The sequence below is a fragment of the Silene latifolia genome, chromosome 2 (genome assembly GCF_048544455.1).
Source record: "Silene latifolia isolate original U9 population chromosome 2, ASM4854445v1, whole genome shotgun sequence".
In the NCBI taxonomy this organism is placed as follows: domain Eukaryota; kingdom Viridiplantae; phylum Streptophyta; class Magnoliopsida; order Caryophyllales; family Caryophyllaceae; genus Silene; species Silene latifolia.
Genome location: NC_133527.1, coordinates 76208367 through 76221074, shown reverse-complemented (window position 1 = coordinate 76221074; position 12708 = coordinate 76208367).

The window sequence follows — 12708 nt, the reverse complement described above, 5'->3', positions numbered from 1 at the left end:
GTGGAGTGGAGAGCTGGAGTAGAGAAAGGGACGGTGTCCGGTTTTCCATTCATACGAGATGGTAGTTTGAGGTTTGATGGTAGGTGGTGTGTGCCTAATGACGAGGAGTTGAAAAGGATAATCATGATGAGCGCATTGCACACCATATTCAGTTCATCCGGTGGAGACAAGCTTTACAAAGATTTGAAGAAAACGTTTTGGTGGCCTGGGATGAAGAAAGAGACAGCTGAGTTTGTGTCCCGTTGTTTGACATGCCAGAGAGTAAAGGGGGAACAGAGAAGACCACAAGGTAAGGTTCAGTCTTTGGAGGTGCCCGAGTGGAAGTGGGAATCCATTTCCATGGATTTCATTGTGGGTTTACCTAAGAGTCAACAAGGTAACAATATGATTTGGGTGATAGTAGATCGTCGACCAAGTCACTCACTTTGTTCCAATGAAAGATACATGGACTAAGGCACAATTGGCTATGGCCTATCGAAAGAACGTGCTTAAGTTACATGGAGTCCCTAAGGACATAGTGTCTGACAGAGATGCGAGGTTTATATCAAGGTTTTGGAAGGAGTTGCAGGAATCGTTGGGAACGGCTTTGAAGATGAGTACTGACATTTCATCCCGCGATGACAGATGGGCAGACGAGAGGACAATCAAGACCTTGGAAGATATGTTGCGAGCTTGTGTGATGGATTTCGGTGGTAGCTGGGAGCAGAGGTTGGACTTGATAGAGTTTTCTTACAACAACAATGACTATCACACCAAGTATAGGTATGGCACCGTTTGAGGCTTTGTATGGGAGGAGGTGTAGGAGTCCAATCTGTTGGGACGATAGTCCGAGGCGGTGGTTTTAGGACCAGAGATGGTACATGAGATGGTGGAACAGATTAAGATGATCTGGGAACGGATGAGAGCGCCCGGGATCGACGAGAAGAGTTATGCAGATCTACATCGTCGAGACATAGAGTTTCAGGTTGGGGACAAGGTTCTTCTGAAAGTGTCTCCTATGCGCGGAGTTATGAGATTTGGGAAGAAAGGCAAGCTAAGTCAGAAGTTTATAGGGCCTTATGAGATCTTAGAGCGAGTTGGGGAAGTGGCGTATCGCTTGGCTTTACCGGCTGCGTTGGAGAGAGTGCATAATGTGTTTCATGTATCGCAGCTGCGGAAGTATGTGAGTGACCCGTCACATGTGTTGGAGGCAGAGAGCTTGGAGCTTGATGAGTCTTTATCATACCTTGAGGTACCTAAGCAGATCCTAGACCGAAAAGTTAGAAAGACCAGGGGTGGTGAGACAGTGTTGCTTAAGATCCTTTGGTCTAACCATGAGACTGAGGAAGCTACATGGGAGGCGGAGGATATCATGAAAGAGCGTTACCCTTTCCTTTTTGATCAGGTATGTATGGTTACGAGGACGTAACCTTATTTCTTTTAGGGGGGTAGGAGATGATCGCGAGAGTTTTTAAGAGTTTTTACACCCTTTTATATATGTTGTGTCGGTATGTTGGTCGGGATAAGTTGGGTTAGTAACATGTTTTACGTTGTGTTTATGTTGACCTGTTGACCTTCGAGTCGGGAAGCTTATGGGAGCACCTTGGTTTGGTAGTGGTTTGAACTTCGGGGACGAAGTTCCTTTTTAAGGAGGGAAGACTGTAATACTCCGTATTTATGGTCTTGGGGGTACTCTATCGAGTAGCCCTTACTCTGTCGAGTAAGGGTATGTCGCAGAATAAAATAGTTTCTGACCTGTTGGGCACTCGATCGAGTAGCTAGGGCACTCGATCGAGTAGGAGGGTACTCGATCGAGTACCTTGGGTACTCGATCGAGTGTCCGGTTTATCGGGGGTTTTTCTCGGGTTTTGTTAATTACGCGATTAAGGTATTTAAATCAATTCGTCTTTATTCTAAATCACTTTTTACAAAACCTAAAATCTGCTTAAGAGAGAAAGCAACTTGTCTTCTTCCTAATCGCGTTCTTGACAATTCCCGGAGTTCAGACGGTCGGATTGCATCATAGTTTGTGTCGTTGGATTCCTTGCGTCGAGGGTAAGCTTCTAGCATAATTTTTATAACGTTTTGGTTAAGATTAGTGAAACCCTAATTTAGTAATTGGGGGTTTTATGAATGGTGTTTGAATAGTAGTATCCGTGTGTTATATGTTAGGAGGAGAATTCATAGAAGAGGCGTTTTGAGACAGCTGTAGATACCGTCTGCGTGTGTGCTTTCCAGGTAGGATTTCCTACTCAGTATTAGTCCCATAATGGGATATTGGTGATGTGCTGTAGTTAGTTAATTGATTTGATGGTTGTACTTGTGTTTGTGATTGTGGTTGTGTTGTTGATGGTTCTCGAGATGCGTTCTCGGCTGAGTGGGGTCACTTGCGGGAGTGATCTCACGCCCTAGTTTCGCCCTTAGTGGAACCCGCCACGAAAGGGGATGTGCACATTAATGGACGGGGTTATCGCTCGTACGATGAGCGGGGCTTAGGTGGGAACGGCTGCGGTCCCCACCGCGCGGCTGGTCCAAAGTGGACGATCGGTGATTGAGACGGTTGGTTGGATGTGTGCGTGTGTGTGTGGCGATTCAATTTGTCTGTTTGTCTTATTATTGTTATCTGTTTTGATTGTATGATTAGTACTGACCCCGGTGTTGTTTTGTAAACCTGCGGTGATCCATTCGGGGATGGTGAGCAGATATTGAGCAGGTATAGAGATGATACGGGGATAGCTGGGATGGCCACGACATGACGATAGAGTCTTCCGCTGTAGTTTAGCATTTATTTATGTTTCAGTTTGAGTAGACAGTTTGGAATAATGTATCTTGCTTTCAGTTTGGTTTCAAGGATTGTTTTCGTTCATTAAACTATTAATAATAAATGTTGTTTCTTTATCGCTGTTGTTTGATTATCATACCTCGGGCAACCGAGATGGTGATGTCTCCATACCTGAGTGGTCCTGGTAAGGCACTCGGAGTATGGGGGTGTTACAAATTGAGGTAAACTAAGTCAACACAACTACTTACCCAACGTAGAAGGGGTCATATTATGCCTAACGACGAAGAAGAGATTCATAGTTGTTTGCCCTTATAAAGACTAATCTCAATTTCCGTTTTAGAGGAAGATCCCATCAACTTAATTTAGATTCATTTTAAGTGAACTAATATCTAGCATGCGAGAATGAATAAACTAACGTGATGGCTTAATGAATATACGAAATCTGTATGTCCATGAAAACTAACATACATTCTATATGAGTCAATTTTCATGCATTTTAGTAGTAGGTGGTTTGGTTTAGGCGGAATATGATGCATAAACTATCATGTGAATGAAAAGCATTAGGAATGAAAACGTAAAAACAATAATAAAGTCCTAGTGTGGCCTATCCTATCAAAATGAACATTAAATACAAGTTTGGAATCCATCCTTGGATCCGAGAAGCTTGTCTCAATGTTCCATCTTGATCCATGTAGCGGGAGTGAGATCCAATCTCCATCTTTAGTCTTCTTTGAAATTACAATAAATAAATTATAAATAAACCTATTTATTACATTCTAATTTCAAAACCCAAAACTAAAGAAAAAATAAAAGGAGATACGAGATCACATAATTACATAAAAAATTTTGTTTCCTTCATTACGAAAACATAATTTGACTAAGGCCACACTAAGTATTACAAATTACAACCGATTGCAAAAATACGTAAATAAATTCTAAACCTCCTTCTGGAAAAGGGTATTTTGAGAAGGACGTGTATTAAAAGAAATTCACATTTAAATAATGACATTGCTACACATCATTATAAAATGAATGAGTTATAGATTAAAAATCTCTTCCCATAAGTTTATGATTGAAACTTTTTCTAAATAGGTATTTTTGAAATGATATGTTGGGAACATATTTGGTTTTATCTTAATAACTTGGCAAAACAAAATGTATTTCAATTCTTGAAATGCTTCGATTGAGTAGTCAATTTTGAAACATGTGGAATTGAGTGGGAGTTTGAAATTATCATGTGAAGACATGGAATTTAACTTGCACCTAGGTTGGGAACCTAGATGTGCACTTGGTAAGGTTCATGCTATGAGAGATAACATGAATATAAAGGAAAATGTAATACAAGAAGTATGAACACATGGACACATGGTATGTTAAACTTCTATTGAAATCGACTAGTGTTTACACACTTACGATATACATCACAATGTTGTAATATGGTATTGACAACCCGAATGTGATGTTGACATTCGTCGTTTCAGTTATTATTAACTCACCTTATACTTTGTTACATCCAAATGGGTTGTAGAGACAATTGAACCCCGTTAAAGTGAACACGGATTAGCATTGTATTCGCCCATAGCCACTTACATGAGGTGACGTCTCGAAGTGACTAGAGTGTGATGCGATTGATGGCAAGTTCAAGTGCCATGGAGTCATATGAGATGACTAGTCGATCACATAGGCTGACTGTTAGGAACACCTTGTCGGGCTAATGACCGCTTATAGAGTTCTGGCAAATTTATATAGCCTGGTCGTGGCGAGAGCTACTATAGTATTCTAATGAGTCGATTCTTTTGACTAAAGACTATTCGCCTAAGGTGGTACAGTTACAGATTAACTTTAATTTATGTTACTACGACCTTCGTAAATGGGGTCAAATGGGCATATTTTGGGTTATGATAGCTGTGGCTAGTCGAAGGGAATAAGTGCGATAGGAATTGTCCACCCATTGTCAGGGTTATAACAATATCTCAGGGCCACTCGAGTAGTAATGACTTGGAAATGCGTGGCCACGCTCGGAAGGTATCCATGGTGGATAATTCCTGTCAATCAGTTATTCTCCAGATCGAGGAAACCACTCTCGATATGATCACTTGAAAGTACGACTTGAATGACATCATGCATTGAGTAGGAGATAGTAATAGGACAAGTGTGAGATCGTTGGAATAGGTGTCCTCCGACAATAATGCGATCACAACTGTCGATTATGATGATCACATGTTTAAGTCTCATTTTAAGAATACATGTGAGAATTTATATTTTACAATCAACTGGTCCACACATATCGGTAATGATTGGCTGACTAGAGTTTGACATTACTGTCGTGCAACGGTGGTGATCAGTTGATCCCCTTAGGTCATACCTAAAAGGTAACACTCTTAATTGAATATTTAATTGATCGTATGACGATACGAGTTAATTAAATTACTTAAAATTGACGGACGTTTTTTGGAAGTAATATTTACGTGTCTCATTATAATTTGATTAAATAAGATACGGTCTAAGTGATCGAATTGTTTTATTACTTAGATGAAATTATTGTTTACGGAAACAATTGAAACTGAATGAATAATTTATTATAAATACAAGATGTTGTGATTTATAATTGGTAAACCATTTTGGTACAAGTAATTATGAATTACTAAGTCAATTTTGTACATGACGTATTTTTATTAATGCGTTGATTTTTAATATGTTAAAAATGCATGACAATTTTACATGACTTGTGACATGTGACAAATTGATAAATTGACAAAGATAAAATGGAACCCATTTTATCTTATATGGACCGAAATGAAGGGAGTATTAGGCTAAAAATTGTGTTGATTATTTTAAGTGGAAAGCATAATAATTAACCTAATTGATAGCCATGCAAACGTAGTTGCTTTTGTGAAGAGCATCTTGGTCATGCATTGGCCCTAGCCCCTTCCCCATACCCTGTTTCCCAACCATGCAAGCAAAGAGTTTTTACCCTTTATAATCTCTATAATGCACATATATCCTAACTAGTTGTGCATTATTATTATTCTTTCAAAAATTAACTTAGAGAAGTTTAGAAAGAGAAATAAAAACTCCAAAAATTCATCCCCTCTTGGCCGAAAATTTCAAGAGGACAAAACAATATTTTTGGGTCAATTTTAGTAAGATTAATATTGTTCTAGCATTAATAATATTAATTTTTAAGAGGTTATCTTGGGTATACATCTTTGGGAGAGATTCTAAGCTTGAATCTTTGTTCTTCCATATAAGGAAAGCTCAAGAACAAGTAAGAAGGAGATCTTACTTGTGCCCAAAATCCGAAACTTTCATAGTAAGATTGCCGATTTCTTTTCTATACTTATTTATGTTTGCATGCATAAGATCACAATTTATTTTATGACTATATAGATTATCACATATATGAATATGTTAAATAATGAGAATGATTTCTAACAGAAAGTAAGGTTGCTAAGGGGAAGGAAATTGTTGTTGAGAGTGGGGAAGGTAGCTACTCTTGCCATGAGGAAGAAGAGAAAAAAGTGAAAAGCTCAAGTGATAAAGATGATGGTGAAGCCTCCGGGTCCATGGAGGTAGATGATGATGACGATGATGAGGAAGTTGATGAGGAAGATGATGATAGTGATGAAGATGTCGCCATGAGCGACAATTGAGGATAGACAAGCTTTTTGGAGAATGCCACAATCCATTGTGATTTTCCTACACCTCCTCTAGCTTTGTTTATTTCTCTTATTTTCAAAAATTTTATCTTGATCACTTGTTTGAGTCCTAGCAACACATAGAGGACTCCCACCTTGGTCTCATTGAGGTGTCTTATATTGTTCTCACATTTGAAAATCCAAAATGACAAACTAGATTCATGCATTGCATATATGTGCATGAACTCCCCCATTTTTACACTAGAAATAGTGTCTTATTTGGTTTGGGGAAGTTCAAGAACAAGCACTGGGAGTTAATCTAAATTAGCTCTCCAACCTATAAATTCATGCATCATATAGTGTAGTGTAGTTTGCATCACTTGTGTATATGTCATATAGATTGCATAGTAGTGTAGAAATCATGCATTCTCATTTTGCTTGTATAATTTCCTATCGCTTTGGCCATTGAGGACAATGCCCATACTAGTGTGGGGATCGGAAATTCTAACTTGAGCTTTAAATCAAAAAATGATAAAAATCGAAAATTTTTGAAAAATACAAAAACACGTCTTTTTATTTTATAAACATAAAAACCATTAAAATTTGAAAAATTGAAAAACCAAAAACATGTTCATTCCTTTATAGTGTAAAAATGTATATATTTTGTATATACTTGTTTGTTTGCTTGTTTATCCTTCTTTCACATTGATCAACTATGCCACATCCGAGACATGAGGATTATGAAGACCACATGGTATGATCTTTCCAATCTCCTTTTTCCTCTCTATGTTAATGACTATGTGGCTTTATTTATATTGATGTGGTTCACACCAATGTGATTGTAGGAATTGCATCTAGTTTATATGGCATACTAGTTGGTAGAAGCATATGCATTAGGTTGTATAAATGTTAGTTGCATCATGGCATATAGTTACATTTTAGGAAAAATTTTGTAAAAGCATCTATTTGGGAAGTTTGACAAGTGTATATAAGGCCCTTGTATATACTTTTTCTTCTTAAGACTGTGCTCATTAGAATGCTTGTAAAATACCCTAGGATGTGTCATGTTAGTATCCCTTTACCCATGGATTAAGGCCTAGTCAAGAGTACCTTGTGGTGTGATAACTCATTGGCTACCGTTTATTCCAAGGTGAGCCTTGAAACCATGCAACCATCTTCCACATTCTACCACATTTTGTCAACAAAAGGGAATGGGCACAAAAACTATCAAAATTTGAGTTCAAACATTGAAATGAAAAACAAAACGTTTGCAATTTGCATCAAAAGAAAAGAGGATTACAAAAATAAGAACTCCTATACTTCAAATATAAGGACCCTCACTACAAATAGGGTAGCTTTGAAAATGTTCAAAAGAAAATGCAAAAACTTGAAAGTTGTCAAGCATTGAAATGCCAAACATCAAAGAAATGGCAAAAAGAAAGTATTCTCAAATGTCAAATGCCACAATAAATTGGGGGAGAATAACAACGTCAAAAAGCAAACTCCCACATGAAAATATCTATCAATCCCCTTTTCCATCGAATCCACTTTTGTGCATAGTAGAGAGGGGACGACCCTTCTTCTTGTCTAGGCAAGAAGGGGAATTCCGCGATCCTCCAGTATTTCTAACACCATAGGGAGTCTACTCTTGATGAAAGCATTTAACAATTGAGGACAAAGGTACCCTAACTTGACACAAATTCGAGGTGATTTGTTAGTATCGTTCTAGTCTTAGTAGTTTGAAGAAACCGTATCTATGATGGAATGTTACCCTTAGATTGCTTCCCTTATAGATAATTTCTGCCACTTAGATGACGAAAGTGGCTATTCATGTTTCTAGATGCATCCATTACTTGCTTTTGTGTGCTTAATGCTTGGATGTATCGCCATTTTGGAAAGCCCCACCTTGCCTTGCAAGAAGCCATCCTACCTCATGGTTGTCTTATTGTGAGTTGAAGAGGCGGAGTGAGACCCGCTAATTGTCTCACATCGGCTATATTAGTTGGTTAGTTTAAATAAAGGTCCTAGTTTTAGTCACCTCTTTACTCTGGACGAGCAAAGGTTCGGTTTGGGGATGTTTGATGTGACTCATATTTGAGCACATTTAGTCCACGAATTACCTCGTTCTTATGCTTTATAGCACATAATTGGGTCATTTACTATCTTTAGTTTCCCATTTTTCATATTATTTGAGGTTTTGTGCCCTTAGTAGGAAAGCAGTGCTAACCTTGCATTTATGAGGCGGAATGAAGCTAAATTGATCGCATCTAATAACCAAGCATCAAAGAGGAGACAACACTAGAAGGCCTAAGTAGATAATAAAGTGAAATGGGCAATAATGAAAGGATCCTTGCATCCCCGAAATGATCCTTGCGGATTGTTAAGGAGGAAAAGAAAAGAAGCAGTCTGCCCAGGAATTCGAGCGGATCAGGCACGATCCGGGCGACCCGTAGCACCAAGTTCTGAGCGTCTTGGCCCAAAACGAGCGGGATACAACAACTGGAGCCGAGCATCTCTCCCAGGATCCGCTCAGATCACAAGTCAGAGAGCCCGTGCCTTACCTCAAGACACACGGATTGTGGCAAGACTAGCACGGAAATGCTCATTTCCATCGAGAGGAGCATTTCCTCAACTTTTCTTAGGGACTTAATAGTCATTTAAGCCCTTAGTAACCCTAATCTTTGTACCTAATCTTTAGCATAAATATCTCATTGTACTACCTAGATTAGCATCATCCTTGAATGCTCTCATAAGCAATCTTAATCCATCCTTAATCACTTTGTAATTCTCTCAAATTAGTCTTAATTTAGTTGTAATACAATTCTCAATATTAATCACATCTTAATCTTTCCTTAATTTCTCTATTGTTCTTCATTTATTTTGGGTAATTAGAAGACTATTTGGGTTTATTTGGAGGATTGACTGTGACACCCCCACACTCTAAGTGCCTTACCAGGACCACTTAAGGTATGAGAACGTCACCATCTCGGTTACCCGAGGCAATGATACTCAAATAGACAATAACGAAACGAATTTAAATGATAATAAAGTTTAAGTGATAAAAGCCAAACTCCAAAAACTGTTAAAAGGAAATACAACGTTCTCAAAACTGTCAACTACTAAACAACTACAAAAAGTTCGACACAACGGAAGACTTCTAAAACTGCTACGTGACGACTCATCCCAGCTATCCCATGCGCATCGTCTCATACCTGCTACTAATGTGTGTAGCCCTGCCAGAGTACCTATCGCAACAAGTACTGCATGCCGCCAGTGGGGGACCGCAGCCGTACCCACCAAATCCCCGCTCATCTCCATCGAGCGATAAACCCAAGTTTCCTTAATGTGCACATCCCCTCCTATGGCGGGTTCCATAGAGGGCGAACCAAGTGCGTGAAGCCACTCCCGGAAGTGACTCCACTCAGCCAGGGACGCGCCCCGAATATCACAGACAGTTATACTGTTGGGAAATGTGTCCTCAACAATGGTGCGATCACATGATTTAAATATCATTATTAAATCTCATTACAAGAATACGGAAGGGATGATACATTACATATATATAGTCAACTGGTCCACACATATCGGTAATGATTGGCTGGCTAGAGTTTGACATTACTGTCGTGCGACGGTGGTGATCAGTTGATCCCTTGAGGTCACACCTAAAGGACGATTCCCTTAATTGAAAAGGTTAGTTAATTGTATACCGATACAGATTAATTAATTCCTTAAAATTGAACAATTCAATTTGTGAGAGAGAATATTGATATCTTATTGTAAGATTTATTTTAGTAAATAAAATGCTTTATTACTAAAATTGTTTATTGTTTGAGAAACAATAAAGATAGGAATGAATGGTTAATTATAATTACAAGGTATTGTGAATTATAATTAAATAACCCATTTTATTTATGTGATCAAGTATCACTATTTAATTTGTTGAATGTAATTTAATTAATTTATAAAATGATATTTATGTGATAAATATGCATTTAATTAATTAATAACATGTATCATACTACATGTGACATATTGTGTGACAAATGACAAATTGACAAAATAAAATGGTAGTCCATTTTATGTATATGGACCGAAATAATGGAGGTGGAAGGTGTTAGTGGGTGAATTATTTTATGAGATAAAATGACCTAATCATGGCTAACCTACACTAGCTTACACACCTACACTAAGTAGACTTACATGCCTACAATTTGGAGAAGTGAAAAAGCAAAAAGAAAAGATGCCATCCTTGGCATTTCCTCCTCTCCAACCGTGCTCCTCTTCCTCTAATATAGAATATGAGTTCTCTTATTTTCATTCATACATTATGACATGCAAGTTCATGCATTATTCTTTTCTCTCTCTTTATCTTCATCAAAACATGAGATTTTTGATCCAAATTGTTCATAAAAGATTACTAAAATTATTAATGCAATATATGAGTGTTAGTAATCAATTTTAAGGTAAACCACAATATAAATATCTAGTACATATTAGTTTGTGGGTTTGAGGGATAGTCTTGGGTGCAACTAATTGGAGGGTTTCTATTTTGAGGTCATGTATGTTCATCCAATATGGAAAGCTCAAGAACTAACAAGAAGAAGATCTTGTTGGTGCCCATTTGACCGAAAATCACATGGTGAGAAATAAATTTTTCCATCTCTTTTATTAAAGTTTGCATGCATAAGATCCACCATTTAATTTTATGATAAATTAAAATAAAACATATATGAATATGTTGAGTATATAGATCTACTTTTCCTTCAATCGGTATCAAGAGCCATGGTTGTTTGCATGCAAATCGGTTATTGTTTTTCCGAGTTATATGATTAACAAACAAAACTTGTAAATTTGTGATATTATGATATATCACGAAAATAATTTATGCATGTTAAAGTTTCTGGTCCTAAAATGTTTTAGGATATTTTGGTTTAATTTATGGATTTAATTGTTCATTTTATATAATATTGACATTAAAATGTGATTTTTATGATAAAAATGTCATTTTTGGACGAAAATTAGCTAAACTTCGAATTTTCCAGTGGTTTTTGGATATGTTTTCACATATATTATTTTTAGATGATCTGGAAATTTTCATAATTTTATGAGTTTTTATGCTCGAAAAATGGATTTTTCATGATAAAAATCGGATTTAGATGAAAAATAGGTTAATATGAGAAATAAGTCGAATCTGGTCATAGAAATTTATTATGTTGTCACATGCAATTTTACAATATGTGTGTAAAATAATAGGCTATAATGAAGTCTTCATGCATGATTTATGGATTTTTGATGAAAAATAGCATAAATAGTGACTTAATTAGTGAAAAATTGCTAAAACATACTTCATGACTAAGGAAAAACGTCACATGTTGCATTTTATTATCTTTTTCAGATCTAAAATTGAAAAGTTGATGAATATAATTTTTCTCATATTTTTATGATTTTTATTGATAAATCCGATATACTGCAACATTGTTTTTCCCGATAACTTTCAAAATTTTTTAACCTAAGTTTTTGAACATTATGAGTGTCATGGTATTTTTCCAGAATGTTCATGAGTTTAAATTTCAAATTTTGAATTTATTTGAAATTTTTGTGATTTATTTGAAGTTTATAGCATTTTATTATAATTTTAAGTCCATTAATGAACAATTTTTAGTAATATGAGTTAATTATGGTCAAATAATTAGTGAAGACTAATTTTTGAGTCCTAAAAGGTTAGGGTAATTAACTTATGCATAAATATGAATTTATGTAATTTTTGTGATTATAAAATGTTGAAATCACGCAAATCCGTAAAAACCGAGTAATATACGATATTGGCTATTTAAAGGCGATTTAGCATAAAATTGGGCATATTCATACATATTATAATGCTGCATTTTCTTTATGATTGTCATAATTTTATTTTATGTAATTTTTGAATTATGTAATTTTACTTAGTATGGCCTTAGTTTTTAATTGGTATTGCCCGAAATGTATGGGAATATCGATTCGGTTGTAATTTTATTGTGATCTCGTATCACCGTTTTGTAATTTAATAGATTTATTTTATTATATTTACAAATGTATAATAGGAAATTATATAATTTATTATGTAATTTTATTCATTTCGGAGTACCCAAAGACGGATTTCTTCAAGATGGCGATACATAAAGACGGTGTTACCTCGAGATGCGTGCCACAACCGAAGTTCAAGGGACCAATGGAGTTGGTTTCCGAATATGTAATAGTTAAATAGTTTTTCTATTTTAGGAAGGCCATACTAGGATTTATTTTATGTTTGCATTTTATTTATATGTCGCA